At 41.6% G+C, this 26969-nt stretch overlaps 1 long non-coding RNA gene and 1 other non-coding gene across 2 annotated transcripts in view; both read left to right on the top strand.

Moving 5' to 3' along the window:
• LOC142070925 (uncharacterized) overlaps positions 1 to 26969 on the top strand; it is a 502201-nt gene that overhangs the window by 425464 nt on the left and 49768 nt on the right. The window lies entirely within an intron of this gene.
• On the top strand, positions 15095 to 15278 carry LOC125630723 (U2 spliceosomal RNA). Its single transcript, XR_007354772.1, has one exon. It is a non-coding gene; the product is annotated as a U2 spliceosomal RNA (small nuclear RNA).

Below are 26969 nucleotides of genomic sequence, written 5' to 3' on the forward strand. Positions count from 1 at the left end.
ATAGCTGCTTTCAACTACCTGAAAGGGGGTTCCAAAGAGGATGGATCTAGACCAGTGGTTCCCAAACTTGTTCCACTGCTTGTGCAAGGAAAGCCCTGGGCGGGTTTGTTTACCTGCTGCATCTGCAGGTTCGGCCGATCACAGCTCCTAATGGCCGCAGTTTGCGGCTCCAGACCAATGGGAGCTGCTGGAAGCGACGCGGGCCAAGGAACGTACTGACCGCCACTTCCGGCAGCTCCCATTGGCCTGGAGCCGCAAACTGCGGCCACTGGGAGCCGTGATCAGCCGAACCTGCAGACGCAGCAGGTAAACAAACCCGCCCGGGGCTTTCCTTGCACAAGCGGTGGAACAAGTTTGGGAACCACTGATCTAGACTATTCTCAGTGGTAGCAGATGACAGGACAAGGAGTAATGGTCTCAAGTTGCAGTGGGGGAGGTTTAGGTTGGATATCAGGAAAACCTTTTTCACGAGGAGGGTGGTGAGGCACTGGAATGGTTACCTGGGCAGGTGGTGGAATCTCCTTCCTTTGAGGTTTTTAAGGTCAGGCTTGACAAAACCCTGGCTGGGATGATTTACTTGGGGTCCTGCTTTGAGCAGGGGGTTGGACTAGATGACCTCCTGAGGTCCCTTCCAACCCTGATATTCTATGATTCTATGAGAGTCTTTCAGTGCTTTGGTATTTCTGCTCTTGGTTCCAGGAAATGTATTGACTTTTGAAAAAATTAAAATAGTGAGAAGAAAGTTATCTGAATGTTAGTCGAGCTCAAATAGGTCCAGTTTGAAATTGGTTCAAGTTTTGAGTCAAGTTCTATTTCATTTTAACTGGTTAAGTCATCCCTTGTTTAGGTTGATTGCATGGTCTTTGGGGCATATACAGTTTAATTGGATGGTCTTTTCCCTTCTTTATATGATGGGATATTACCTGTCAATGGGTCTCCTTTCTGACCCATAAGTATGCTCTGGTTCTTAATGTTCTGTTATTCCTCACTTGTAGAATGAGCTCCCATCTCATTTGAGACCAGATGGTAAAATTATTTAAGGTACATGTGGTTACATTTCATAAGACTGAGTTTTAACAGATGTAATTTAAACTTCATTAGTTAGCAGCACTCTGTTAAGTACTGTGTAGTCTTTTGTAAACACAGGATTGATTGATCTATTGATAAATATGGGTTCTTCAAAGTATCGGTGAGGAACTGTGCTCAGTGTATACCATCCAGAAGCTGTTAGATTGAATTTCACTGCCTCCTAAGGGAATGATTTGACAAAATAAGTTCCAACAAGTTGATAAGTTATATGGGGATATCTATATCTAGAACATTAGCATCAGAGGAGTCATCAGCTGGGACTCTTTGAAAGTAACGTTGGAATGAATGTAATAAAATCTGTAGAAATCAGTCATCCATGCAGTGCTGACAGCTTACAGAAATCCCTACCATTTTAAATGTATGTGCAGCAGCCCTCTGAAGTGAAAGAGTACACCAAGTCATGATGAAGATTTACTTTTTTATGGCCTGCAAATAGGAGTGGAATCCTGTACAGTAAGGAAAGAGTTAAGCACTTAGTGGGTGTAGCAGTGCTTGCAAGGAACCCTTACATCCAGTACAATTAATAGCCCTTTGTGTTTCTTTGATCCTGGTCCTTTTGATTTTAACTCCTTTGATACAGATGTCTAGATGAATCCAAGTGCATTTACAATAAATATAATCTGCTTTGAAGGACATATGGCTCAGCTCTAAGAAGTACCAACATAAACTATTTTATGTAATATAGTCCATCCATCACCTCTAGCTTTAAAAGTGCAGAAAACAGCCAAGACATCGTAAATGCAAGTCTCCAAGGATATTTCTTCACTGAATCTATAAGGTATATAAAACTGGTAAATGTAAAGCTGGTGAGAGTGGATTTATCCTTTTAATCTAGATATTGTTCTCACATTTGCTCACATGACTTAATACTACGAGCCCTTGGGGGTTGCGACACGTCTCAGGATCTTCACATGACAGTCATAAGCCTGCTTGATCTTCAGGAGCACATGGAAACCTAGAAATCATGCTGGCAGCATGTATTATAATCCTGTTTAAAGGAGCCAAATACTATATATCATATGTACACAGATAGATATTATCTTTTTAAAAGGCAAAATCTGTGAGAAAATTTGTTGAGAACTCTGTGACAATTAATTGCAGGAAGGTCTGATTTTTGGCTGTAAATTTGAGGACTGAATTGGGCTGGTTCATCAAATCAGACAAAAAAAAAATTAGGAGTTGTAAAAGGGGGTTTGTGATAAGGCAAGGCAGTTAAACAGCTGATACTGAGAGACCACTTCCCAATGCAGGGAATGCAGTACTGATGCCCTCATCATTTCCATCAGATTTTCTTTCTTCTTAAGATTTAATGCTTCTTGCAATGATACTATGATGCACATGTACAGGATGGGTCCAAAGACACTGGGAACGACTAGTGTGTGTATTTAAGGTTGGAAGATTTGTTTGGGGTGGTCTACTGGTTTTTGAACTCTTGGATTTGGTATTCATGCCATTTACCAGTCAGGGAGCAGCACACTAGAGACTTATTTATTTAAAAGCTCCCTCCAGGACAAGTCTCTGTACAGACTGCTGAAGTCATGCAACACTCCCATGGGCATAGTCAGTACATTTCATGTTGATAGGCACCTAGTCCCAGTCTACCTACATAAATTAATTTGACCCATCTATGTTGCTCAGGGGTGTGAAAAGTCACACCCATGAGTGACATGGTTAAGCCAACCTAATCCCAGATGTAGGCAGTGCTAGGTCGATGGAAGAACAAAAGGGGTTCACCTCCCTGAGATGCAGCTTTATACAGAGTAAAACAGATTTAGTTGGGGTTTGGATCTCTTTGGGAACTGGATGTCTGGGTGCTGGAGATAGGTGACCTGCTGAGCAGTTTTTGGTTAAAGTCTGCAGCTTCAGGGGCATGGACCAGACCTGCGTCTGTATTGCAGTAGGCTAGCATATCTGGCTCAACAAGACAGATTCTGGAAGTCCCAAGCTGGTAGGGAAAACAGGCTCAGAGGCAAATTCAGCATGTCAGGTAACAGTCCCAAGGGGGTCTCAGTGACTGAACCCTTCACAAATGTTTTATGGTAAATATGCTGTTCAATCCATAAACCTTTGCTACTGACAACCCATCATCTGGCAACGATAGAATGATAGAATCATAGAATATCAGGGTTGGAAGGGACCTCAGGAGGTCATCTAGTCCAACCGTCGTGCTCAAAGCAGACCAATCCCCAATTTTTGCCCCAGATCCGTAAATGACCCCCTCAAGGACTGAACTCACAACCCTGGGTTTAGCAGACCAATGCTCAAACCACTAAGCTATTCCTTCCCACAAAGACCTAACACTTGTTATAGAACACTTTTAAGTCCTGACTAAACTATCTCTCTCTATTCCCAACCTGTAATAGTAAGAAGGACACAATGTATTAAAAATACTGGTAATACCAGCTTCACATTGGTAGACCCACAGCCCCAAAATAAAATAAAATAAAATAATACTGATAGATATTGGCCTGCATTGGGGACAGAATGGAGTTGTGAGTTCTAAGGGGAGCTTTGGAGCTTTCAGGAATCTTCGGTATTACCATCCCCCAAAGTCCAAAAATTCTGAGTCAGCTCCCTCAAGAAATCATGAGGCTGGTTTAAAATTCATAAGATTTAAAAAACAAAAATCACATTGTCTTTTGTCTGTCTTTTGTTTTTTTCATCCTTAGGGAAGACACCTACCCGCAATATTTGTGTCTTCATCTCAGGGTCAAATTCAGCTTTAAATATATGCACAAAAAAACAGCTCCCCAGTACACGGATTGACAGGAACTCCACTTACCCTCTCCTATCCCCTAGGGGATGTGGGGAACTGCTGTTCTACCACTCTCATTTCTCCTACTTACCCAAACAGCTACCTCACTCCTGTTTTCCCTCTATGTTCCCATAGTCTCCTCTTCACCCCCTGCTCTACACATTCACTTGCACCCATATTTCCCTCCTTTTCCCTTAGTCTCCTACCATCGCTCTCCTTCTGTCCCATGCCATGTTCCCCTGCATCCCTACATCTATTTCATTCCACAACACCCCCCCACACACACACACACACATTCACCAGACTCTTCATATTTTCCTGTCTTGTTCCAAAAAATCCCAAAGGATGTGTAACAGACCATCATCTACCCTCTGGGCACCTTGGCTTCTGCCACATGGGAAACGAAGGTCTGTCTTTGCTGGGGGCAGCTGCACTTTAATCGTAAAGGTTAAAGGGACATGTAGCTACCTTGCTGAGGGCAGCCTGTGGCTTCAGCACCAATGACAGTAATGGGAAATGATGGCCATTTAAGATAAGGAGAAAACTTCACACACTGGAAGTCAGAAATCAGAAAAAAATGAGAACCTGTTAAAAAATCCACCAAATATCACCCTCCTCCTTGGGAGGAAAATAGCTGCAGCGGATTCATCCTTACCAAATTCACGACATTGTCCTCTGCTGGTCTATTACTGCTGTAAAGTTTTATCACAGAGGCTTCTTGCCCCATACCTTTCCACTGTTGTGCCCCATTGATCAGTTGGGCACAACCTGGCCCTCTTTTGGTGATCAGTCTTAACTGAAATGAACTCTACTGACTTCAGAGGGAGTTTGTCTGAGTAATGACTAAGAACTTCGGGTGCTGGCATGTTGCAGGGTCATTCAAGGCTGTGATGCTTTTCTGAACAGTACCTCCAAAAATATCTTTTGAAACTTGATTGCAGCTGCTACTCTAAAGAGTTGCCTGGCAACAAGTACCCACCCCACACATGAGATTTTGAACTTTGGGGGTGTTTCATGGCTGAATTTCCCCCAGCTTCTCTAACATGAACATTTTCTGCATGATTAAGAGATGAGCAAGAGCTAAGTCACAATAAGCTCTTTAAAAAGGGCACTGAGCTTTGAAATGGCCGCTGAAAAGCATTTGCTTTCGATGTATCTCTGCAATACTTTTAATATCTGTATGACTAGAAATGAAGCTTTGGATGGGGAGAGAATTTTTTTCTCTGCTCCTCTGAAACTTTTGAAAAGGAGTTGGCTGTGTTTGATCTTCCTGACAGAAGAAGAAAAGCTGCAGGTCATGCCTTTGAATACAGAGATGCAGCTGAATGTTTTAAATGAGTACATAGTTGCATGCAAAAATCAAAAAAAGCTATGCAGAGCATGAAATATCCCTTTTTATTTTTATAGCTGACATGCATGGAGTCCTTTGTGGAATTAGCACTTTACCTGATTTGTTACTTTTATATACAGATCCATTTTATATATACAGTTGCTAGCTGGAAATCTGGAGCATCCTAACGTTGTATTTACTGTGATGTAATGTACTCTAGCTTGACTGAGCTCAAGGAAAGATAATTGCTCCTGGGTCATGTTTAAGGCCTTGTAAGTGAGAAACAAGAAGCCCAGTTTAGTCAGACAAGAGCCTGAAATACTGGTGCAAAAGGCCACCAAACACAGTTAGTTACATATCAAGACTAGCTCTTTAACGGGGAATGTCATACATATGATAGCGTAGGCATCTGGTTTTGGCAGTAGCAATGGAGAGAGAAAAAATGGCACAGAGTTTAATGGAAACAGCTTGTGAAGGACACCACCCCAGCTTATGGCAAGTAAGGAGTAAATGCTTCATTTAAGTGGCTTTCACATCTCACACTGGCTTTCCTTCAGCTTTTATCATGTGTGAGTAGAATTTGGCAAAGTAAAAATGGCATCCTCCTCCTGTCAAGTGGGTGTTCTCCTACAGTGTCTCTGCAAATAGGCCCAGTCCAGGAGGGATTTGATGATTCAACGGATGGAGGCTCCTCAGAGTAGGCATCAGCTATTCTAGTTTGAATCAGATACAGTATGATTTTTACCCACTGCTGTAAATTGGCTCTGAGTACATCTTTATATGTCACTTTTGCCTACACACACTCTGAAATGTTATCATCCTCCTCTGAACTCAAAAAGGAGATAGGCATGTTTCAGCAGGACTTTTGGCCCAAGATGTTAGCCAATATTCAGTGTCTTGTGGGTTGTTTCCATTAGGAGGAGAAAATGATGATGGAGTCAGGTATTTCTCTGATGCAGTCGTATTTATTTACAAAGAATTACAAAGTCCTGTTCCCTGAATACAGTTGGAATCAAACAGCAGGAGACGGTTCCTTTGCTCACAGTTTCAAGTCTCTTTCAGCCAGCACTCTACCCAAAAAGCTCTCTCTCTAGCTTTTTCTCCTGGCCATGCTGCCAGTGCTTGTTCCATCTGTCTCCTTGGGTTTCTACTGCCCCCCCCCCCCCACACACACACCTCGAGCATCTATCAAATCAATCTCCTGCCCCACAGTTATCAAACCTTTGGGAAACCCCTTGAATATATGGTTTAGTCCTTGGGTCATGGTTTACCATTGTTTCAGCTATCTCTAAACAAAGGGGCATTTCATTGTTCCCTTGTTTAGCCTGAATGGAGGTGATGCCCAACAGCTTTCAATGAGGTGATGTGATTGCCCAACCTCCCAGCATAGCAATACAATTGTGCTATAGAATAAGTTGTCCAGGAAGTGTAAAGATGCCACATGTCCTGTACATTCTTCATGCGGTCTTTAGTTTCCTGGGGCACACTTCCTGCCACGAGCAGAAACAAAGATGCAGCTACACTGAGTCATGTGAAGCTTGTCACCGTATTGCTGTACATAATTCTATTCATAATAAAGGGTTTTTCTTGGAAAGCATCTGCTCATCAGGAAGCTGCTTCAACAGTGATTGTTTGGTTAGAGAACATTTGGACTAGGTTGTGCTTTGAAGTCAATGACCTGTATTGGGAGCAGTGCAGAGTTGCACCATCCCAAAGGAAGCTGTGGGGGAGATCTTCAGGGAGGCACAGTTCCCTGAAGAGCATCTGACAGAGAAGTTATGTGCACAATGGACATTTACCTCTCTTTCCCACTATGTTCCTTGGCTTTTTGTTCGGTTCACACCTCTTAGAAGGGAATAATCTTACAAGTACATGGACTTCAATTAGATGTGACTCTTATACAGGAGACCAAGTCGTGAAGGAGGCTTCTTGTGCCTTTTTAACCCTTTCTACACACCCCCGCAAAGGCAGTCACAATCTGGCCCATAGTCTTCACTGGAGTGGAAGCTTTATTTTTGAAATACTTCAAAAGAGAAGAATACATGTCTGTGAGAGAGAGGGCGCACACGTGTGCATGCAAGTTTTCTGGGAGGGGGGGGCGGGGTGGTAAAGCCTAAGTGATCAGACTGAAGTTTTCTTTTCACTTTCATTGTAGTGGTTAAAAATCAGAATGGGGATTCTTTTCCAGCTGGCTGTGTTATAACTTAGCAAAATTGGGACAAGAGGGTAAAATGTGAAGGGCAACAGCAAGCTGCATTTCTGTAGTTATTTTATTATCATTTCCAATTTATAGCAGACAGCTTTGAAGCAACTATTAGAAATAAGAGAGAGAAATGGCTTAACCATTTGGGCTGATACTTTCCAAATAGTTAGCCCGAGGAAGACACATGGCATGTCAAATTGCTGCCCAAATGGTTAAATTTTGGCAAACATCTTTGGAGTTTTATGTTTCCATATATAATTTGTACAGACATCAGAAATTATTCCTCTACCCCAACTCGCATGCAAATCTGAGAACATAATGCAAGTATGCATATGTCCAAACTCTGTACCTCTATCACTTGATGATGATAATTATCAGACTGACAATACAGCAAGCTGGCGACATACAGTGTAGGATGAAGAGAATCATTTGAATTTAAAATGTCTTGGTAAATCATGATACAAGTAAGGTATGTGTTTCAGAGGTGTAGAATCTAATATTGAGCCCAAATTTTAAATGAATATATTTTAGGGGGGAATTTTCCAATAAGGGCCTATTTCTGCTCCCATTGAAGTAAATAGAAGCAGGATTTGGCTAAAAATAAGTACAAAACTCACATTAGCTTTGTGGTACAGTATCATGAGATTTGGGGTGCAATCCAGATCAGTAAGGAGCTGTGACCCTGAGTGTCTCACAATGCTTTGCTATTATAGCTCCCAGCCTGGGATACTATAGTCAGCAACAAGTATGTAGGTCATACCCTGAGTGTCTGTGTGCTATGCAGCCATCCCTGGTTCAGCAGCTCTGACCCGAGCTGTCTGTCTAAAGCCCCACAGCCCTGCTCTGGCTTCCACCAGCCTTGGTTACAACCAGCAAGATGACTCCAACACATTCCCAGACCCAGATTTTCCCCAAAGTGTCTGCTCTGCAATGTCCAGCCCTCTCCTGGACAGTTCAGAGAAATAATGAAGTTTGTTGGTTCCTTTAAAGAGACAAAAGCACTTTTCAGCTCACTAACTTAATTGGGGTAAATACACCCTTCCCAGCAAACACGGCACTCAGCTGATTTATAGTAAAAATAAAACACATTTATTAACAACAGGGCATGGGTTAAGTAATGCCAAGTAAAAGGAGTAAAGATAGAAAGGGTTAAAAGCAAATTTAAGTGAAAATGCATCTAAAAGTCTAAAACTTAATCTAGCAAGGTACAGGCTTTGTTCAAGATGGTTTCTCTCACCAATCTTCCTTCTTCCCAGCCATGGCTGACTTTCTGTCAGTCAGGACCTTCCACAGAAGCACAAGGGCCTTTATTCAGTTCCCAGAGACTTCAACCTCCCTTGGTTGAAGAACCCATCTTTCTCAGCTTGCAAGTGCTCTGTTCCCTTTTGTCTATCTAGTGATGGATAATTGAGAGGTTCTCTACCCCTCCCTGTATTGTCCAATAAACCTTTGGAAAGAATCTCTTTCAAAGTTCATTGATCTTGTTTCAAGAGGCAGGCTAACTTCATGCTGTTCTTCCTTTCTTGTGTTCTTCCCATCCCCCTGCTGATTTCTATGTAACTGGGGCTTCCATTGTTTTTGGTCAGACCTTGCATAATTTATTCAGAGACAGGTAGAGAGCTGTGGCATTCCCTCCTGTTTCAAAGAGACCAGTTTCCCCCTTTGTTTGCTTCACAGACTGTAAAGTGTAATATTAATGAGTATTCATAATTCCTTCTGTAGTGTCAGTACATACAATTTACAATGATATTGATCTCCAGTGTGTCATTGGCTTTTGTAAAAGACGTTGCTCAATAGATTTCTATAATATAGTAATATTGTATACAATCAATTGATTCAATTACTTATCTCTTGAGGTTCAGCACCCCTGTCTTTAAGGACAGGACATGGAGTTGGCACCTATACCTTTGTCTAAGAGAAATCTGTTTACAACTCTCCCTGACATGCCTGGTTTCACACACTTTAGTCATAATTCTAGCATATATCCATAGCTCTAAATATGCACTACACATATATCACACAAAAATATTAATGACCAGTGAGTTGGTAGTTTTCAAATGATACCTCAAAAGGCATAGTCTGTACAAAGATTATTATAATAGTGTCTAGGGTGTGAATACAGGAGTGTGTAGGGTCATATACAGTAATCACATACATCATCAAAAGAATATGCCACAAGGTATTCTCATGTAAACAACAGCGTGTACTGTACACACATCCTGTGATGTTTTTTAAAACCCGTGAGTGGCAATTTTTTCATGGTAAAATTACAGATTTTTGAACTTGCTGTATTTCAAGAATTATTTCCTACCGTAGGTGTGAAATTCATCCTGTCGTGAAAGACCCAGACAAGGTCCTCTGAACCACTTACACCCCTAGGTGGGGCTCCTGGGAGACTAGTTATGTGGATTCAGTAGCACTAATACTATGCCTAGTGTGGAGTGGCTGTGGATGATATTTCAGCCGATAGATCTGAGTAGCTCCTGTGGGTAGGATTCACTACAGCCAGACCCCAGACTGGGAAGAGGTTGAATTCTGCTTGTATAAAGTCTGATTAATCAAGTGTTTTGTAAGTGAAGTTAACTTTTTCTTAATAGAATCTTTCATATCTCTGTTGGCACTCCTTCTCTCTCCATCTTTTACTGAGTTATTTTCACTGTAATTAATCAGGTTACTACTTTCTGATTTCACAGCATCTTATGTCTAGTATGTAGCCAGTCACCTCTCTATACCTATGTCAGCTATGATATCTCACCAGCAGATGCTGTTTTAGAAAAGTGCACATTGTACAAAAGTTTTACTTTGCATCTTGTCTACGAATACAAGTTATAATTGTTTAACATGGAAGCTAGATCCACACATAAGTTCATATATTGTTTAAACTGCTCTCTGAATCAGCATTCCATGTTAGCTTGTATGGGGAGACTTTGGCAAACCAGTAAAGTGCCTGAAACCACTATGGCTTATTGCTAAAAGCAGCCATGTCAGCAGGCTGTAAATTGGCCATTCAGCACTCTCAGTTTGACCAAGGCAGGAGTGTGGAGCGGGGGGGTTGGGTGCCACAGAAAGGACAGCTTGACCCCGAGTCCTTCCTGATAAGAATTGTGTTGAAGTGGCTGATAAGTGCATTTTCGAAGAGCAGGATGTTCCCCAGGAATGTCTATTGGGGCCTCAAGGCTGCAAACTCTGGAAAAACCCACACCTGGTTAATGGATAATCAGAAGGAACCTCTTGCTTGACCTTACTGAATGAGGGAGGCAAACTAGTGACAGAGGATGTTGAAAAAGCTAATGTACTCAATGCTTTTTTTGCCTCTGTCTTCACGAACAAGGTCAGCTCCCAGACTGCTACGCTGGGCATCACAAAATGGGGAAGAGATGGCCAGCCCTCTGTGGAGATAGAGGTGGTTAGGGACTATTTAGAAAAGCTGGACGTGCACAAGTCCATGGGGCCGGACGAGTTGCATCCGAGAGTGCTGAAGGAACTGGCGGCTGTGATTGCAGAGCCATTGGCCATTATCTTTGAAAACTCGTGGCGAACCGGGGAAGTCCCGGATGACTGGAAAAAGGCTAATGTAGTGCCAATCTTTAAAAAAGGGAAGAAGGAGGATCCTGGGAACTACAGGCCAGTCAGCCTCACTTCAGTCCCTGGAAAAATCATGGAGCAGGTCCTCAAAGAATCAATCCTGAAGCATTTGCATGAGAGGAAAGTGATCAGGAACAGCCAGCATGGATTCACCAAGGGAAGGTCATGCCTGACTAATCTAATCGCCTTCTATGATGAGATTACTGGTTCTGTGGATGAAGGGAAAGCAGTGGATGTATTGTTTCTTGACTTTAGCAAAGCTTTTGACACGGTCTCCCACAGTATTCTTGTCAGCAAGTTAAGGAAGTATGGGCTGGATGAATGCACTACAAGGTGGGTAGAAAGCTGGCTAGATTGTCGGGCTCAACGGGTAGTTATCAATGGCTCCATGTCTAGTTGGCAGCCGGTATCAAGTGGAGTGCCCCAAGGGTCGGTCCTGGGGCCGGTTTTGTTCAATATCTTCATAAATGATCTGGAGGATGGTGTGGATTGCACTCTCAGCAAATTTGCGGATGATACTAAACTGGGAGGAGTGGTAGATACGCTGGAGGGGAGGGATAGGATACAGAAGGACCTAGACAAATTGGAGGATTGGGCCAAAAGAAATCAGATGAGGTTCAATAAGGATAAGTGCAGGGTCCTGCACTTAGGACGGAAGAACCCAATGCACAGCTACAGACTAGGGACCGAATGGCTAGGCAGCAGTTCTGCGGAAAAGGACCTAGGGGTGACAGTGGACAAGAAGCTGGATATGAGTCAGCAGTGTGCCCTTGTTGCCAAGAAGGCCAATGGCATTTTGGGATGTATAAGTAGGGGCATAGCGAGCAGATCGAGGGACGTGATCGTTCCCCTCTATTCGACATTGGTGAGGCCTCATCTGGAGTACTGTGTCCAGTTTTGGGCCCCACACTTCAAGAAGGATGTGGATAAATTGGAGAGAGTCCAGCGAAGGGCAACAAAAATGATTAGGGGTCTGGAACACATGAGTTATGAGGAGAGGCTGAGGGAGCTGGGATTGTTTAGCCTGCAGAAGAGAAGAATGAGGGGGGATTTGATAGCTGCTTTCAACTACCTGAAAGGGGGTTCCAAAGAGGATGGCTCTAGACTGTTCTCAATGGTATCAGATGACAGAACGAGGAGTAATGGTCTCAAGCTGCAGTGGGGGAGGTTTAGATTGGATATTAGGAAAAACTTTTTCACTAAGAGGGTGGTGAAACACTGGAATGCGTTGCCTAGGGAGGTGGTGGAATCTCCTTCCTTAGAGGTTTTTAAGGTCAGGCTTGACAAAGCCCTGGCTGGGATGATTTAACTGGGAATTGGTCCTGCTTCAAGCAGGGGGTTGGACTAGATGACCTTCTGGGGTCCCTTCCAACCCTTATATTCTATGATTCTATGATTCTATGATTCTATTGAAACTGCTTACTTAAAAAGTTTTCTTTAAGGGACATGTCATTCTATTACTAATGTATAAAGAAGGGGGAAATTTTTGAGGTAGTTGGATTCTTTTTGGACTCTCCCTCTGGATACATCTTGCAGTCCCCACCGGCAGACAGAAGATTTGGCCACCGGAAGCCTGCCACTGTGCCACTCGAGAGCCACACTCAGCTTTGGTAATTATCAAGGGTTGGGGGTGTTTTACTAACCTTTTGCTGACGTGTGTTAGTGCTTGAGACTAAGTAAAGTTTAGCTTTAAGTGAAAGCACTCTTGTGTTATCCTGTTTGTGCCAGACATCTATCCCTCAGATGGCCGTGTCTCCCCTGATTTATTTCCTGATACCACCTTGCACAGAGTAAAAGTTACCAAGAGCTTTGGGTTGAAAGAACCCCGTATAACAAGCTGGCCAGGACCTCCCCAAAGAAGCTACAAAACCAACCTAAAAGTAAGACATTGATTGGATGTTACATCTAGTTCTTAACTCCCACAGATAATCTGAGCAAACAGGATCTTTCACTGGTTGTCAGGTCTTTTACTGAGGTGCATCAAACTTCTCTGGCTAGCTTGAGGTCTCATCCCATTCCTGCCCTCGGTGCACTGCGGGGAGACTGGATGATCTTTTTTTATGCAATAGAGCTGTCAGTGGTGCCAGCCTCCTCCCCTCCAAATGAGTAACATCAAAAATATAGTGAAGCGAAGGGTCCTTGAAAGATACTGAACCAGATCCATAATATGTCCAGAAAACACTAACTGTAAGACACAGGAAAGCTAGAGTCCAGCATCATAGCTTTGAATAACACCTAGATTCTGTAGTTTGTGTGGGAAGGATGGCTTACCCCATGACTCAAGCAATTGGTGACTGTTTCTGTCTGGCTACTGTTGCACATCATGTACAGCAGCTCTAATTTGGAAGTTCCTTTAATAGAGCCAGAGATAAAAGTAATATGCCTGTTGAATGGGACAGTACACTGCAGCTGCTTTGCTCTGTTTCAGTGACTCAAAACAGCCCTACACTGCCCAAATAAGCTGGGTTTTTACAGCTACTTTATATCACTGGGTTCGTGCAAAGCAGCCAAAGCACACTGATGAATCTGGCTCAGTATTTGTAACCTCAGTGTGGAAGAAGTTCAAGAGTTCGGTGGATTGGTTTACATATCTGCTAAATTTATTCGATTAAAGTAAAATGTCATTGTTTTGGGTGGGTTTTCTTTGGCGGGGGGGTTCCCTTTTTTATTTGAAAGTCTTTTATTAGAACAGTTTAAAATGTTAATATTATATATATCCAAGCTGCTATTGTGTATCTTGTATTTGAATACCTGTTATGTTGTTCTGTACAACAGATCTCCAATAAAAACTGATTTTTTTTAAAAAAAGAAAGAGAATTATGATTTTGTGTTTATAATTGGGATCATTGGGCAAAACTTTTTAGAAGAACACACACATTTATGATAACGGTCCCAATTAAATTCTGATGTAACTCCACCAAAGCCCGTACAGTTACACAAGGGATGAATTTGGACCCGTGAGTTCCAGTAGATATTCAGAGTCAGCCGTTGAATATTATCTTGAATGAACTGCATTCAAGTCAGTATTTGGTGTGAATACAAATGTTGCCTCCACAAACTGAATACTAACCCAATATTCAATAAATCATATATCTACAAAAAGGGCACTGGTCTGGCCTTATGGATGTGTACTGCACATACTTGTTAAAGTGGGCCAATCTAAAGTCAGAACATGAAAAATTCAGAAGTACCTTATGCAACCTCTGCAAGTTCTGTCAGGTTGCAACCTTCATAGCAACAGAAAAGTTAAAATCTTCATGCTTTTTAAAAACATAAAATTCCTTAAAGCTTTATTAGTATATATATTTTTTCAATTTTACAAAATCTATGAAGGTATGGGACTGCATTGTTTCATTCTTACATTTTAAAATTAAAAATAAGGCATGTGTGGATAAAAGTGGAGCCACAGTCAGGGAAACAGTTAAAAAAATGCCAAGGGCCATATATATTACATCCTTCAGTTATCGTGTCTAATATTCCAGCCTGTTAAGCTATCTATCTGTTATGTATAATCAAACTACAGTAGAAATAGTAGAAACACTAACTGAAAAGATTAAACAAAAAATAATTCAGCATAGTTATATATCAAAATGTACTTAACATATACTATGTAATTATGGTCTTTGATCTCATGGCCTGATCAGAGTCAGTCTAATTACAATTAATTAAAAGAGTCATTTATGCAAAGGAGACAATCAAATAATTTCTTGCTGTTCCTAGATTTAAAGAATGCTGTTTTATAAAATCATAAAAAGGAATCAAGATAGCAATACATTGTTGATATGTGTCTTGTAGTGAAAGAGTTAGTTTTTTCCATAGACAATATGAATTTTTAATTCATATTCTGACCATATTTTAATGCGCTGATTTTTGCAGCTGAAATGAGGTGGGCACATGGGTACATACATGCTAGGGTGACCAGATGTCCTAATTTTATAGGGAAATTCCCGATATTTGGGGCTTTTTCTTATATAGGTTCCTGTTACCCCCCACTCTCTGTCCCGATTTTTCACACTTGCTGTCTGGTCAGCCTAGTACATGCATTTAGTATCCGTATTCAATGAAAAAGTTTGAAAGGAAAGATAAAAAATAATGAGTAGGTCTGATTTTCATATCTGATTTTCATTTATGTAAATCAGTGGTAACTAGGATCAAGTGTAGTATCTGTTCTTATCAGTTTAATATCTGGTATGTCCTTTATTGGAGGTCAGTATATTAAATTGATTTTTGAAACAGGGTGATGGAATAGGAGCTTGCTCTGTCCACCCCATGCATCGACCTGGTATTGCAGTGCCTCCAGAAATGGAAAAAAACCTCCGTTGAAGTCAACAGATGTACATGGAAGTAAGGCCAGTGTGAAACCAGTATCAGGAAATCAGTGTCTGCACAATTAATCCTGTATAAGGGCACATCTGCACTGTAATTAGACACCTGTAGCTGGACCATGCAGCTGACTTGGACTCATGGGGCTTGGGCTGTGTGGCTGTGTAATTGGGGTGTAGACGTTCAGGCTTGGGCTACAGCCCAAGCTCTGGGACCCTCCCACATTACACAGCCTAGAGCCTGGACTCCAGACCGAGCCTGAACGTGTACACTGCAATTAAACAGATGCTTAGCCTGAGCTCCAGTCAGCTGGCACAGGCCAGCTGCGGGTTTTTAATTGCAGTATAGAGATACCCTAAGTGACCTACCCCCCTTTCAGACAACCTCCTGCTACAAAAGACCTGCCCTGCAGTATCTCCAAACACTATAAGAAAAATTGTGATCCTCTTTTTGTGTGTGATATTTTGGGTTTCTTTTTTTATTATTATTAAGGTTTTTGTTCACTTAAAATTCCCGTAACTGGCATTACTGTTTTCCTTTTTTAAAAAAGGAGTTTCCGTTTCCTTTGAGGGCATCATATTTGAGTGCATAACTGTGTAATAACACAGCTGTACAAACTTAAAATAGTATATGGTCTATTGATCAAAACCTGGATAGGTTGAAGTGAGCTAAATTTGGCTTAATTTTAATAGCTAAAGATCACATTCCAATATCCTTTCTTTTGCTAGGTAGTACACTACACCATGACTCTCATGGGTCTGATCAAAGGTAGAGATGTGCAAATAATGGATTGTATGGTTCATTGGCAATTTTAAAAAGTTTTTAAAATTTCATTTCGGGTCAAACAAAATGTTCCATTTTGGCAAAATCAGAATGTTTTATTTTGTGTTTGACCACTTTTTAACATTTTTAGTTATTAAAAATAAAATTAAAGGACATTTTGAAAGAAAAAGTCATTTCAAACCAAAGTATCAAAACGTTTTTGTTTTGAAAATGTAAAAACAAAACGTGAATTTTTTGGAATTTTGGGTTTGTCTTGTTTTTTTCAAAATGCACAATTTGGCAAAACCAACACAAGTTCACAAAAGGTTCAGTATAGCTGAATTTTTATTTTTCACTAAAAAAATGTTTCAGACAAAAGTTTTTGCTCCACTCTACTCATAGGCTTAGGTACTACTTGTGAGGTGAAGCAACCAAATCTTTAGACCTCTTTATTTGAGGATTTAATTATTTAGATTATCAGGTGTAATTATCAAGATAATTAATAATCCTTACATTTAAGGGATAAAGCTCTTGTATTCAAGGTCAGAGTTGCTGATAAACAATAAAGCAATATATGCAAGCAACACTTTTTAAAATAAATGAACGTACAAAGAAGTTCCCATTAACACAGCTGAAAAGGTCAGCCTTGAGAGTTTATCATTCACAATAACTGTACTGCATAAGAAAGAATTGAAATAGAACTGATGAAGGCAAACTGGGTGTTTTTAGTCAGATCTATTAAAAGCTTACAATGCAATAAATGAAAAGAAGTCACAAATCCTGTTTATAAAACTAATGAAATATTACATGGAAAATTGCAGGCAGAGTGGTGCTACATTGTTACGTTCTGCGATGCAGAAGAAAAGCAGGATGACATATTGAAGGAGTCTGACACTAAAGAAGGGCAGCAGAGAATTAGAAAAATGACATCAGGATTGTGGAGGTAAAGAGTAGGAAAGTGATAGAGTGACAACATAATAAGCAGGTAGAATATTAGATGACAGGGAAGAAAGGGAACAAATGAATACTGAAAAGAACAACCGGATTCAAGTGTATGAAATAAGAAACACATTAATGACTAAACTAAATGTGCATGGATGTTATAGTCACAATTTCTGTAATATGTACTCTTACATATATGGAGATTGCACATTACAGCTATCACACATTCTGTGGACATATTGAAAATTGCCTTTTCATTGATTTAATGAAAGAAAATGGGGGAAGGGAGGAAATGATTTCCTGAGTATAGTCATGAGATACTTCTTTTTTTTCTCCTAACTAAAGTGAATCTTTTGTGTCCAGTGAAGAGGAAAGAGATAAATGACTAAGTAAGAATGTAGCTTGTTGTGTTTCTTGGTTTCACATGGAATTTTCTGAGAATTAATTACTGAAAATATTGCTTGGGTAATTCACAAAACTAAGGAAAAGGCAAATACATTTAGTTTGTACAATATTGCATTTAGTATTAATTGACAAATAATATATTGTGATTAAAAGACCATATATTAAGGCATGTAGTAGTTCACAAGGGGCCACAACAATGGTTCCCTCAACCCACCCAGCAATATTGTTAACCTATCCAACTATACTCTCAGCCCAGCAGAAGCAGCTGTCCTATCTCGGGGCCTCTCCTTCTGCCCCTCCACCCCCACGAACATGATACAGTTCTGTGGTGACCTAGAATCCTATTTTCGACGTCTCCGACTCAAGGAATATTTCCAACATACCTCTGAACAACATACTAATCCACAGAGACCTCCCTACCAACACTACAAAAAGAAGGTTTCTAGGTGGACTCCTCCTGAAGGTCAAAACAGCAGACTGGACTTCTACATAGAGTGCTTCCGCCGACGTGCATGGGCTGAAATTGTGGAAAAGCAGCATCACTTGCCTCATAACCTCAGCCGTGCGGAACACAATGCCATCCACAGCCTCAGAAACAACTCTGACATCATAATCAAAAAGGCTGACAAAGGAGGTGCTGTTGTCATCATGAATAGGTCGGAATATGAACAAGAGGCTGCTCGGCAGCTCTCCAACACCACTTTCTACAAGCCATTACCCTCTGATCCCACTGAGAGTTACCAAAAGAAACTACAGCATTTGCTCAAGAAACTCCCTGAAAAAGCACAAGATCAAATCCACACAGACACACCCCTGGAACCCCGACCTGGGATATTCTATCTACTACCTAAGATCCATAAACCTGGAAATCCTGGGCACCCCATCATCTCAGGCATTGGCACCCTGACAGCAGGATTGTCTGGCTATGTAGACTCCCTCCTCAGGCCCTATGCTACCAGCACTCCCAGTTACCTTCAAGACATCACTGACTTCCTGAGGAAACTACAGTCCCTCGGTGATCTTCCTGATAACACCATCCTGGCCACTATGGATGTAGAAGCCCTCTACACGAACATTCCACACAAAGATGGACTACAAGCCGTCAAGAACACTATCCCCGATAATGTCATGGCTAACCTGGTGGCTGAACTTTATGACTTTGTCCTTACCCATAACTATTTTACATTTGGGGACAATATATACCTTCAGATCAGTGGCACTGCTATGGGTACCCGCATGGCCCCACAGTATGCCAACATTTTTATGGCTGATTTAGAACAACGCTTCCTCAGCTCTCGTCCCCTAATGCCCCTACTCTACTTGCGCTATATTGATGACATCTTCATCATCTGGACCCATGGAAAAGAAGCCCTTGAGGAATTCCACCATGATTTCAACAATTTCCATCCCACCATCAACCTCAGCCTGGTCCAGTCCACACAAGAGATCCACTTCCTGGACACTACAGGAATAAACGATAATAAACGATGGTCACATAAACACCACCCTATACCGGAAACCTACTGACCGCTATTCCTACCTACATGCCACCAGCTTTCACCCTGACCACACCACACGATCCATCGTCTACAGCCAAGCTCTGCGATACAACCGCATTTGCTCCAACCCCTTAGACAGAGACAAACACCTACAAGATCTCTGTCAAGCATTCTTACAACTACAATACCCACCTGCGGAAGTGAAGAAACAGATTGATAGAGCCAGAAGAGTTCCCAGAAGTCACCTATTACAGGACAGGCCTAACAAAGAAAATAACAGAATGCCACTAGCCGTCACCTTCAGCCCCCAACTAAAACCCCTCCAACGCATTATTAAGGATCTACAACCTATCCTGAAGGATGACCCAACACTCTCACAAATCTTGGGAGACAGGCCAGTCCTTGCCTACAGACAGTCCCCCAACCTGAAGCAAATACTCACCAGCAACCACATACCACACAACAGAACCACTAACCCAGGAACCTATCCTTGCAACAAAGCCCATTGCCAACTGTGCCCACATATCTATTCAGGGGACACCATCACAGGGCCTAATAACATCAGCCACACTATCAGAGGCTCGTTCACCTGCACATCCACCAATGTGATATATGCCATCATGTGCCAGCAATGCCCCTCTGCCATGTACATTGGTCAAACTGGACAGTCTCTACGTAAAAGAATAAATGGACACAAATTAGATATCAAGAATTATAACATTCATAAACCAGTCGGAGAACACTTCCATCTCTCTGGTCACACGATTAAAGACATGAAAGTTGCAATATTACAACAAAAAACTTCAAATCCAGACTCCAGCGAGAAACTGTTGAATTGGAATTCATTTGCAAATTGGATACTATTAATTTAGGCTTGAATAGAGACTGGGAGTGGCTAAGTCATTATGCAAGGTAACCTATTTCCCCTTGTTTTTTCCTAACCCCCCCTCCCCCAGACATTCTTGTTAAACTCTGGATTTGTGCTGGAAATGGCCCACCTTGATTATCATGCACATTGTAAGGAGAGTGGTCACTTTAGATAAGCTATTACTAGCAGGAGAGTGGGGTGGGGGGAGGTATTTTTTCACGCTTTGTGTGAATAAAAAGATCTTCTACACTTTCCACAGTATGCATCCGATGAAGTGAGCTGTAGCTCACGAAAGCTTATGCTCAAATAAATTGGTTAGTCTCTAAGGTGCCACAAGTACTCCTTTTCTTTTTTCCTAGTCTGTCACTTTAACCACATCACTTCTCTCTGTGCATTGCTCCACTGGATCCCTCTTCTCTATTGCATCGAACATAAGCTACTTGTCTTTAATTTCAAGGCCCTTCACAGCCTGCTGCAACCCTACCTATCATCTCTCATTCACTATCAACATGTCAGCTCCCACTGATGATCAGCCCATGGTGCCAGCCTCCATCGCCCACTTGTAACATTTTTAAACAAGCACCTTCATGCTTTCTCCCATGCAACCCACACTCTTGGGAGGAACTGCAAAACTACCACATTATCCTCTTTCAAAACTCACCTTTTCTATGATGCCTACAAAAAACTTGACAATGGCTAGGCTACTGGCCTGCTGAGACGACTGCCTGGCACGCTGACTAATATTGTCTCATTACTTCCTGGTGCTCCCCATCGTCTTTATCTATCTGTTGTCTTGTATTTTACACTTAGATTGTAAACTGCTTGGGGCAAGGACCATCTTTTTATTTTGTGTTTGAACAGTGTCTAGCACAATCATCTATCTGTCGGTCTCCTAGGTGCTACCCTAGAACACATCAATAATAATAGTAATTAATCATTCTGTTTATTAATTTTAAGGTGTTGATTTTAGCCCTTAATATTGTTTTGATGATATTGCAGTATTTGGAATGGAATCATTTATTATATTATTACAAATTATTTATATTGCAATGTAAATTTTCCCAACACTTTAAATATTAAAAAATGAGATTTTTTTGCCATTATATGCGTCAGGCAGCAAAATAATAAAGCACATGCTTAACTTTAAGCATGAGACTATTGAGCATATATTTATGTGCTTTTCTGGATCAGGGCCATAATGTCTGTTGGTAGCCAGTAGATTTAGTTCAAGTCCCATTATGTGCATGGGCTGTGAGCCCAAATCCCTACGAATTTGAACATGTAAAGGCATTGTCCTTCAGATAAGATGTTAAACTGAATATCTTTCTATCTGTACCCAGTGGTTTTTCAAAGTGGAAACTTAAGTCTTCCGATACTTTTCAAAAAGAATAGTTGAAGTGCCATGGTCAGCATTCCAGCACTGAAATCATTTCTTTGTAAAATACTTTGTGGTATCTAGAGTATGAAAGGTGCAACAGAAAAACAAGTTTTGTTCTATTCCAGATCAGTCCTAATAAGGTCTCCCAGGATTCATGATTTGGCCAATGATGGTAATTACAGTACATCATAATGGCATTTAAATGAGATCTCCAAAGATGTGCATTGACATTTTCCCACCACCATTTTGCATCCTAATGACATCATAACAGGGATGCTTAGGGATCTTCTCTCTTCTTGAGATGCATACATAAGTCCCATTAATGTCAGTGGGAGTTATGCACATGTAAGAAGGGAAGGATATACCCTTGCTTCACAGAATTTTTATAAAAATACTTGTACAAAGTAGCTAGTAAGCATAATACCAGCAGCTAGTTTTCAAATGGGCCTGCAGCCTCTTCTAGGGAAAACACAGGAGAAATAGCTAAGGGACTTTTCTTTGCCAAGTTCCTCCTGAATTATTTTACGGGGAAGTCAGGGTTTGCCGCTATGGATCTACCCTACAAATACCATAGATCCCTAGGAGGCCAGGACTGTCACATAGAGAGATGCAGTTGTGACAGACTGACAATATCCCGCAATATCCTGGGCAACCTTGTGGAATTAAGATAAATGTTAGTGAATTAATTTAAACTTCATTGAATTAGGTTTAATACTTTGGGGGTCCATTGTATTAAAATACGGTTGTGTATGTGTTATTGTGGTATGTGCATGTAAGATCTCTAGGAGGAGGGAGATGCTAATTTTATTCTTCTGGTTATCAGCCGTTTGAAGCTGCCCCGGAAAGGTTCACATAGACCAGTTCAGACTGGAATCTTCAGGGGCCAACAGGCAAGAAAGGTTTTTTGGATAAATAGCCTCTTTTTAAACAGGTTCATGGCCTTCTTTCTGATCCAGCAAATGGATAGGACAGCTGATCCACAGAGGGCCCTAAATGTAGGGAAGTGATGAAGGACTGGGCCTACTGAGTCCCCATAAGACTGTGGGCTTGTTCTGAGCTGAAGCTATGATGAACTTCAGACTACTTGGGTGGGGTTTTGAAGGACTGCTCCTGCCAGAGCCCATGTTAGTGTTGGGGTGACCTCTGGCTGGTTAGCATTCATGTAAGTTCTTTTATTGTTTTTAATCTGTTTTCTCTATAGTGCTTTACCTTAAAATAAAATAGGCTTGCATAAAAATAGCTGTGTGATAACAATAACTGTGGGCAGCTATACTGTTAACCATCTCTGAAGAGAAAGCAAGCAGGCCTGCTTGAGCAGCCTTTTGTGGTATTGGCAGACCAGGTGCAAGCTCATGCCAAGGCCCCTAGGCATCACTATACACTGACAAATACATAGCTGGAAACCAGTCTGGCTCACCTGTATGCTAGCATTGCTAAAATAGGTATTAGATTTATAGAGACTTGTTTAGTGTTTGGACTTTATTAAATGCTTGTGAGTTTCTGCATGCATTAGTCTCACTACAATATCTGTATCCCATGTTATAAGATAATATTTAAGTGTTTGCTCTATAAAAGTGTTGCTATGAACCTGGAAACTCGCACAGAGAGGAAAGAAGCATTACCAAGTGTGAAATACTAGTTTACCACAAGAGGTGTCATGTCCTGTCCAACAAAAGGAGGCCTATAGACACCAGACAAATCTTTGTGGAACATCAGTGAACAAAAAGTTTTGTTGATCGTTTTCCATATACTCATGAAGAGGGGTTATGCACAAACACTCATACAATCACAGCTTGAGCTCTGGGGGAGGGAATAAAAATCTCTGTCAAGAAGAAATTGTCATGCTGCTTGGAATTTGGAAAGGGCAATATTTCTAAGCTTAAGCAAGGGATCCCAAGCTGTTTAGCTTGGGTTAGCCCTAAAGGACATATAGAGCTTGCATATTACAGCAGTTTCTATTATTTTTGGAACCTAAGACTGTAAGTTGTTTGTGTGTATGTTTACCTGCTTTAACCTTGTAAATAACTCCTCATTTCCTTTTCTCAGTTAATAAAACTTCAGTTAGCTTGTTACAGGATTGGCTACTAACGTTGTCATTGGTGTGAGATCTGAGGTGCAATTGACCTGTGGTAAGTGACTGGTCCTTTGGGTTTGGGAGTAACCTGAATATTGTTGTGTTTTTTGGTGTATGGGTCCATCTGTCACAATAGCAGGCTTGCCTTGGTGGCAAGATACACTGGAGTGCCCAAGGGGACTGTCTGTGACTCCATGTTAAGGCTGTTATAATGCTTGCGGAGTTCATACTTGATACTTGGTTGATGAAATCTAAGTGTAGAACACACCACTAGTTTGGGGTTTGTGCCCTGGTTTGTAACAGTCTGTCTTGAGGTTGGTACCCACATTCATGAGCCACTCCGGACTGCCTGCCATCTGTCTCTGCTGGGAATAACACAGTGAAGGCAAGGAACTGCACAGCCTGGAGACCCACTCAGGAGGGAGAGAGAGAGAGAGAGAGAGAGAGAGAGATGTGTGGCTTCACCAAAGAGAGGTGATGGCCAGGGAGCAGGAAGCCTGAGAGTGGATGCTCATTATGGACATCTGAGGAGAAATACAGTTCTTCTGAGGAGAAATGCAGTTGTCCTGAACTATGACAGCTGTATGTCAGCACAGGCACTGGATCCTCAGCACTTCCACCATTCCTGTCAGCAGGGCCTCTTTGGAGTCATACTGTGAGGATCTTCCCTTATTGAGGCCACCCCCAAAGAGCATCCCTAACACAGAGGGAGTTTGTGGCAAATGGTCTTTCCTGCCAGGTCCCCATAAAGCTGGTGAGAGATGATACATCACCCAACTGATGCAGTTCCATACTATCCGGTCCTCTCCTGTCCTTCTCGCCCATGGATGAATGGAGAGCATTCTGTGGGGCTCGAGAAAATGGGGAGAATGTTACGGTGAAGGCAGCTGACACCTCCTTCCATGCAATGAAGCTAAGACCCATGTGTAGATGGCCCCTTCTGTGGGTGGATATGAGTGGCACAATTAGGCCCACAGTCTATAGATTTCCAGATCATTATTTGCACTTTCACATTAATATCTCTATTTAAAGTTCCTGCAGAATGTGTGCCAGTGGGAGTTTTCTGTTATTGTTTCTCCACTCACTCATGAAAAAGCAAAAAATCCTGGCATAACAAAGTGTACCCCACTCACACCAGCAGCATCTGACTCACCTGAGATATTTAGCAGGGGAGAGGGAGGGAACAAGAGAGAGACAGGTAATGTAGGGGGGCCTGAGCTTTTTAGTAACAGCTCTCCCCCACAAAAGAAAAATATTACAACCAACAAATCAAAGCTGGTATCTCATAAAGTGCTGTAAAAGATTAGCAAGGAGTTAATATTCATAGAAAAACACTGTCATTGGGAGGGATGGAGGGCCCAGGCATCTATCATTCCATTATAAAAAAGATCAATCAGTGAACAACCTGTGTTGCTAGGGATGTGTACTAGAAGGCTTTTACTAGTGGGAAGGCTTGTGGGGACTTCTGCTGGGGATGCAGTGCTCAGAGAGTTTTGATAGCTGATAATTCCAGCTTTGGGCTCATGTCCAGGAGGGTGCAGAAGGGGGCAGAATGACATTGTCATATGCCATTGACAGTCTTGGAACTGCCTCAGTATAAGGGCTCTGGCTGAGAGGGTAGGGTCTTGGGGAGGACTATCTTAACCATGGCCCACTCCCATCTCATACACAGCAGCATATTGTTTCATAGATCTGCCAGCTTCATTCTTCACCACTATACTGGCCTACATTTTGTTGCCACTATTATCATGATTCACCCAAAACTAAGGGAGATTGGATTCAACATTTTAGTTTGGTCCATTATACTTATAAATGCCAGCTGTGAAGTACGGATTCTGTATCTAAATTTCCCAAGTTTAAAATGTTCAGATGCAGGGTTTGTGTTCAGCTTCTTCTCTAATACAATAAGCTGGACTTATTATATACCCATTATATATATACTTATATATACCCATCTGTGCACGTTGTTGGTTGGGAGTCTTCTAGCCTTAATACACAGGACAGGCTCTGCTATATTTAAGGATTGGGGTAGGGGAAATAAGAAACATATTTTGTTTGTTTAATTGAATCTCCCTTGTGGGGAGAAGGCAAGTTAAAGTTATAGAGGGGAGGGGGAAAGACTGGCAAACTTAAATTAGTTCTATGAATTCTGTGAACTCAAAAAATAGTTTGATGTTCTTAAAGCATTAGACTCCATGAGTCTGCATTGCCATATTGACAATGCGTTCTCTAAATGCTTTGAGTTAATCTGTTTTTTTCACCATTCAGTGACTAATAAAAGTAATTAGATAATGTAGTTAATATAACACACAACAGAAAAAAATTATCTTGGCTGTATGTCTGTCACCTACAGGATGTAAAACTAGTCTGCATTGTATCTTTCAGTATAAGAAAACATGAAAATTGCAGGGCTGAAGATATATTTCTTATTCACAACTTAGTTCATCATCCTTTCAAGAACAACACTAACATCAGAAAGTGTTTAGCAAAAAAGAAAAAAAAAATCACAGACATTTCCAAATATGCTTAAAGTATGAAAACCTTGATTCTTCTTGAGATAATATTGCTTTACAGTGTGTTGTCTGCACACAGCTGAACAGTGCCCATTGTTAAAGAGCTTGTCAGAGCTGAAACTTAGGATCCCCATTATCCACTTATGATGCTGTCATACTAACATTAAAATCTTCACATTAATTAGTAAATTCATTGTTTGAGCTCTGTCTTTTCTGCATAATTTCTATACATATGCATTAGAAAAGCACATCAGAAAAATTACAGGGCACATGCAGCTCTCTCTTTGTAAGAAGTACAATGAATGTTTCATTACTATTAGACCTAAAATAAGTTATTAAAATAAATGAAGAAAATATAAAGGCTATATTCTCCCATTTTACACCATTGAATAAGTAATAACACTGATTAGAATTTCTTTGGAATTAATGTGAGTAATTCAACTCTTATTAATGTAGTGCTACAAGCTATTGGTACTAGAGATGCTGTATTTTTGAAAAGAATGGAGATAAAGGGACTAAAGCTGGAACGAGTCTGGTTTACAGATTGTTTCCTGCAGGCATATCTCTATTGGATTTTTTAAATTAGTTGGATCCCTTTGACTTTACTACAGTGTATACAATGTGGCTGCTCTTGCCCCAGGATCCTTCCCTTAAGGCAGCCAACAGTGTGGCTGTAAGACCCTGAGACAGAATATAAACTATGGCATCTTAGGAATTCCTAGGATGGAAAGAGTCCTTTTGTCTTAGTTACATGAATGTTGTTGCAATGGGCTATACTAGCCCTTCTGAGGCCCCCTGCTGGAGGCCTCGTGGCCCTGCCACACACTGCCCCAGAAAAGGGCAGTGGAGAAGCTCCTCCAAGCTACCTAAAGTGGCTGTGTGGGACACAGCCAATTGGGGCCCAGCAGCCTAGTATAAGAAGAACTGTAGGCCAGAGGGAGTTCAGTTCCTTGCAGGAGCTGTAGGAGCATGGATGGTGTGTGGCTGGCTGACGGAGCTGCAGAACCTCAGACAGGGCAGCGCTGCCAGAAGCCAGGGAGAGCGAGAAGGAGCCCTGAGCTGGTTGCTGAGACTCCATTAGGACAAGGCCCTGAGGTCAGGGTGAAGACGGTGTGAGGCCACAGGGAAGTGGCCCAAGGAATTAGAGAAGCTGTGTGACATAGTTAAAGGGACCCAGCAGATGGCTGCTCTCTACAGGGTCCCTGTGCTGGGACTCGGAGTAGTGGGTGGGCCTGGGTCCCTC

Source organism: Caretta caretta, chromosome 1 (genome assembly GCF_965140235.1).
Source record: "Caretta caretta isolate rCarCar2 chromosome 1, rCarCar1.hap1, whole genome shotgun sequence".
Taxonomy (NCBI): domain Eukaryota; kingdom Metazoa; phylum Chordata; order Testudines; family Cheloniidae; genus Caretta; species Caretta caretta.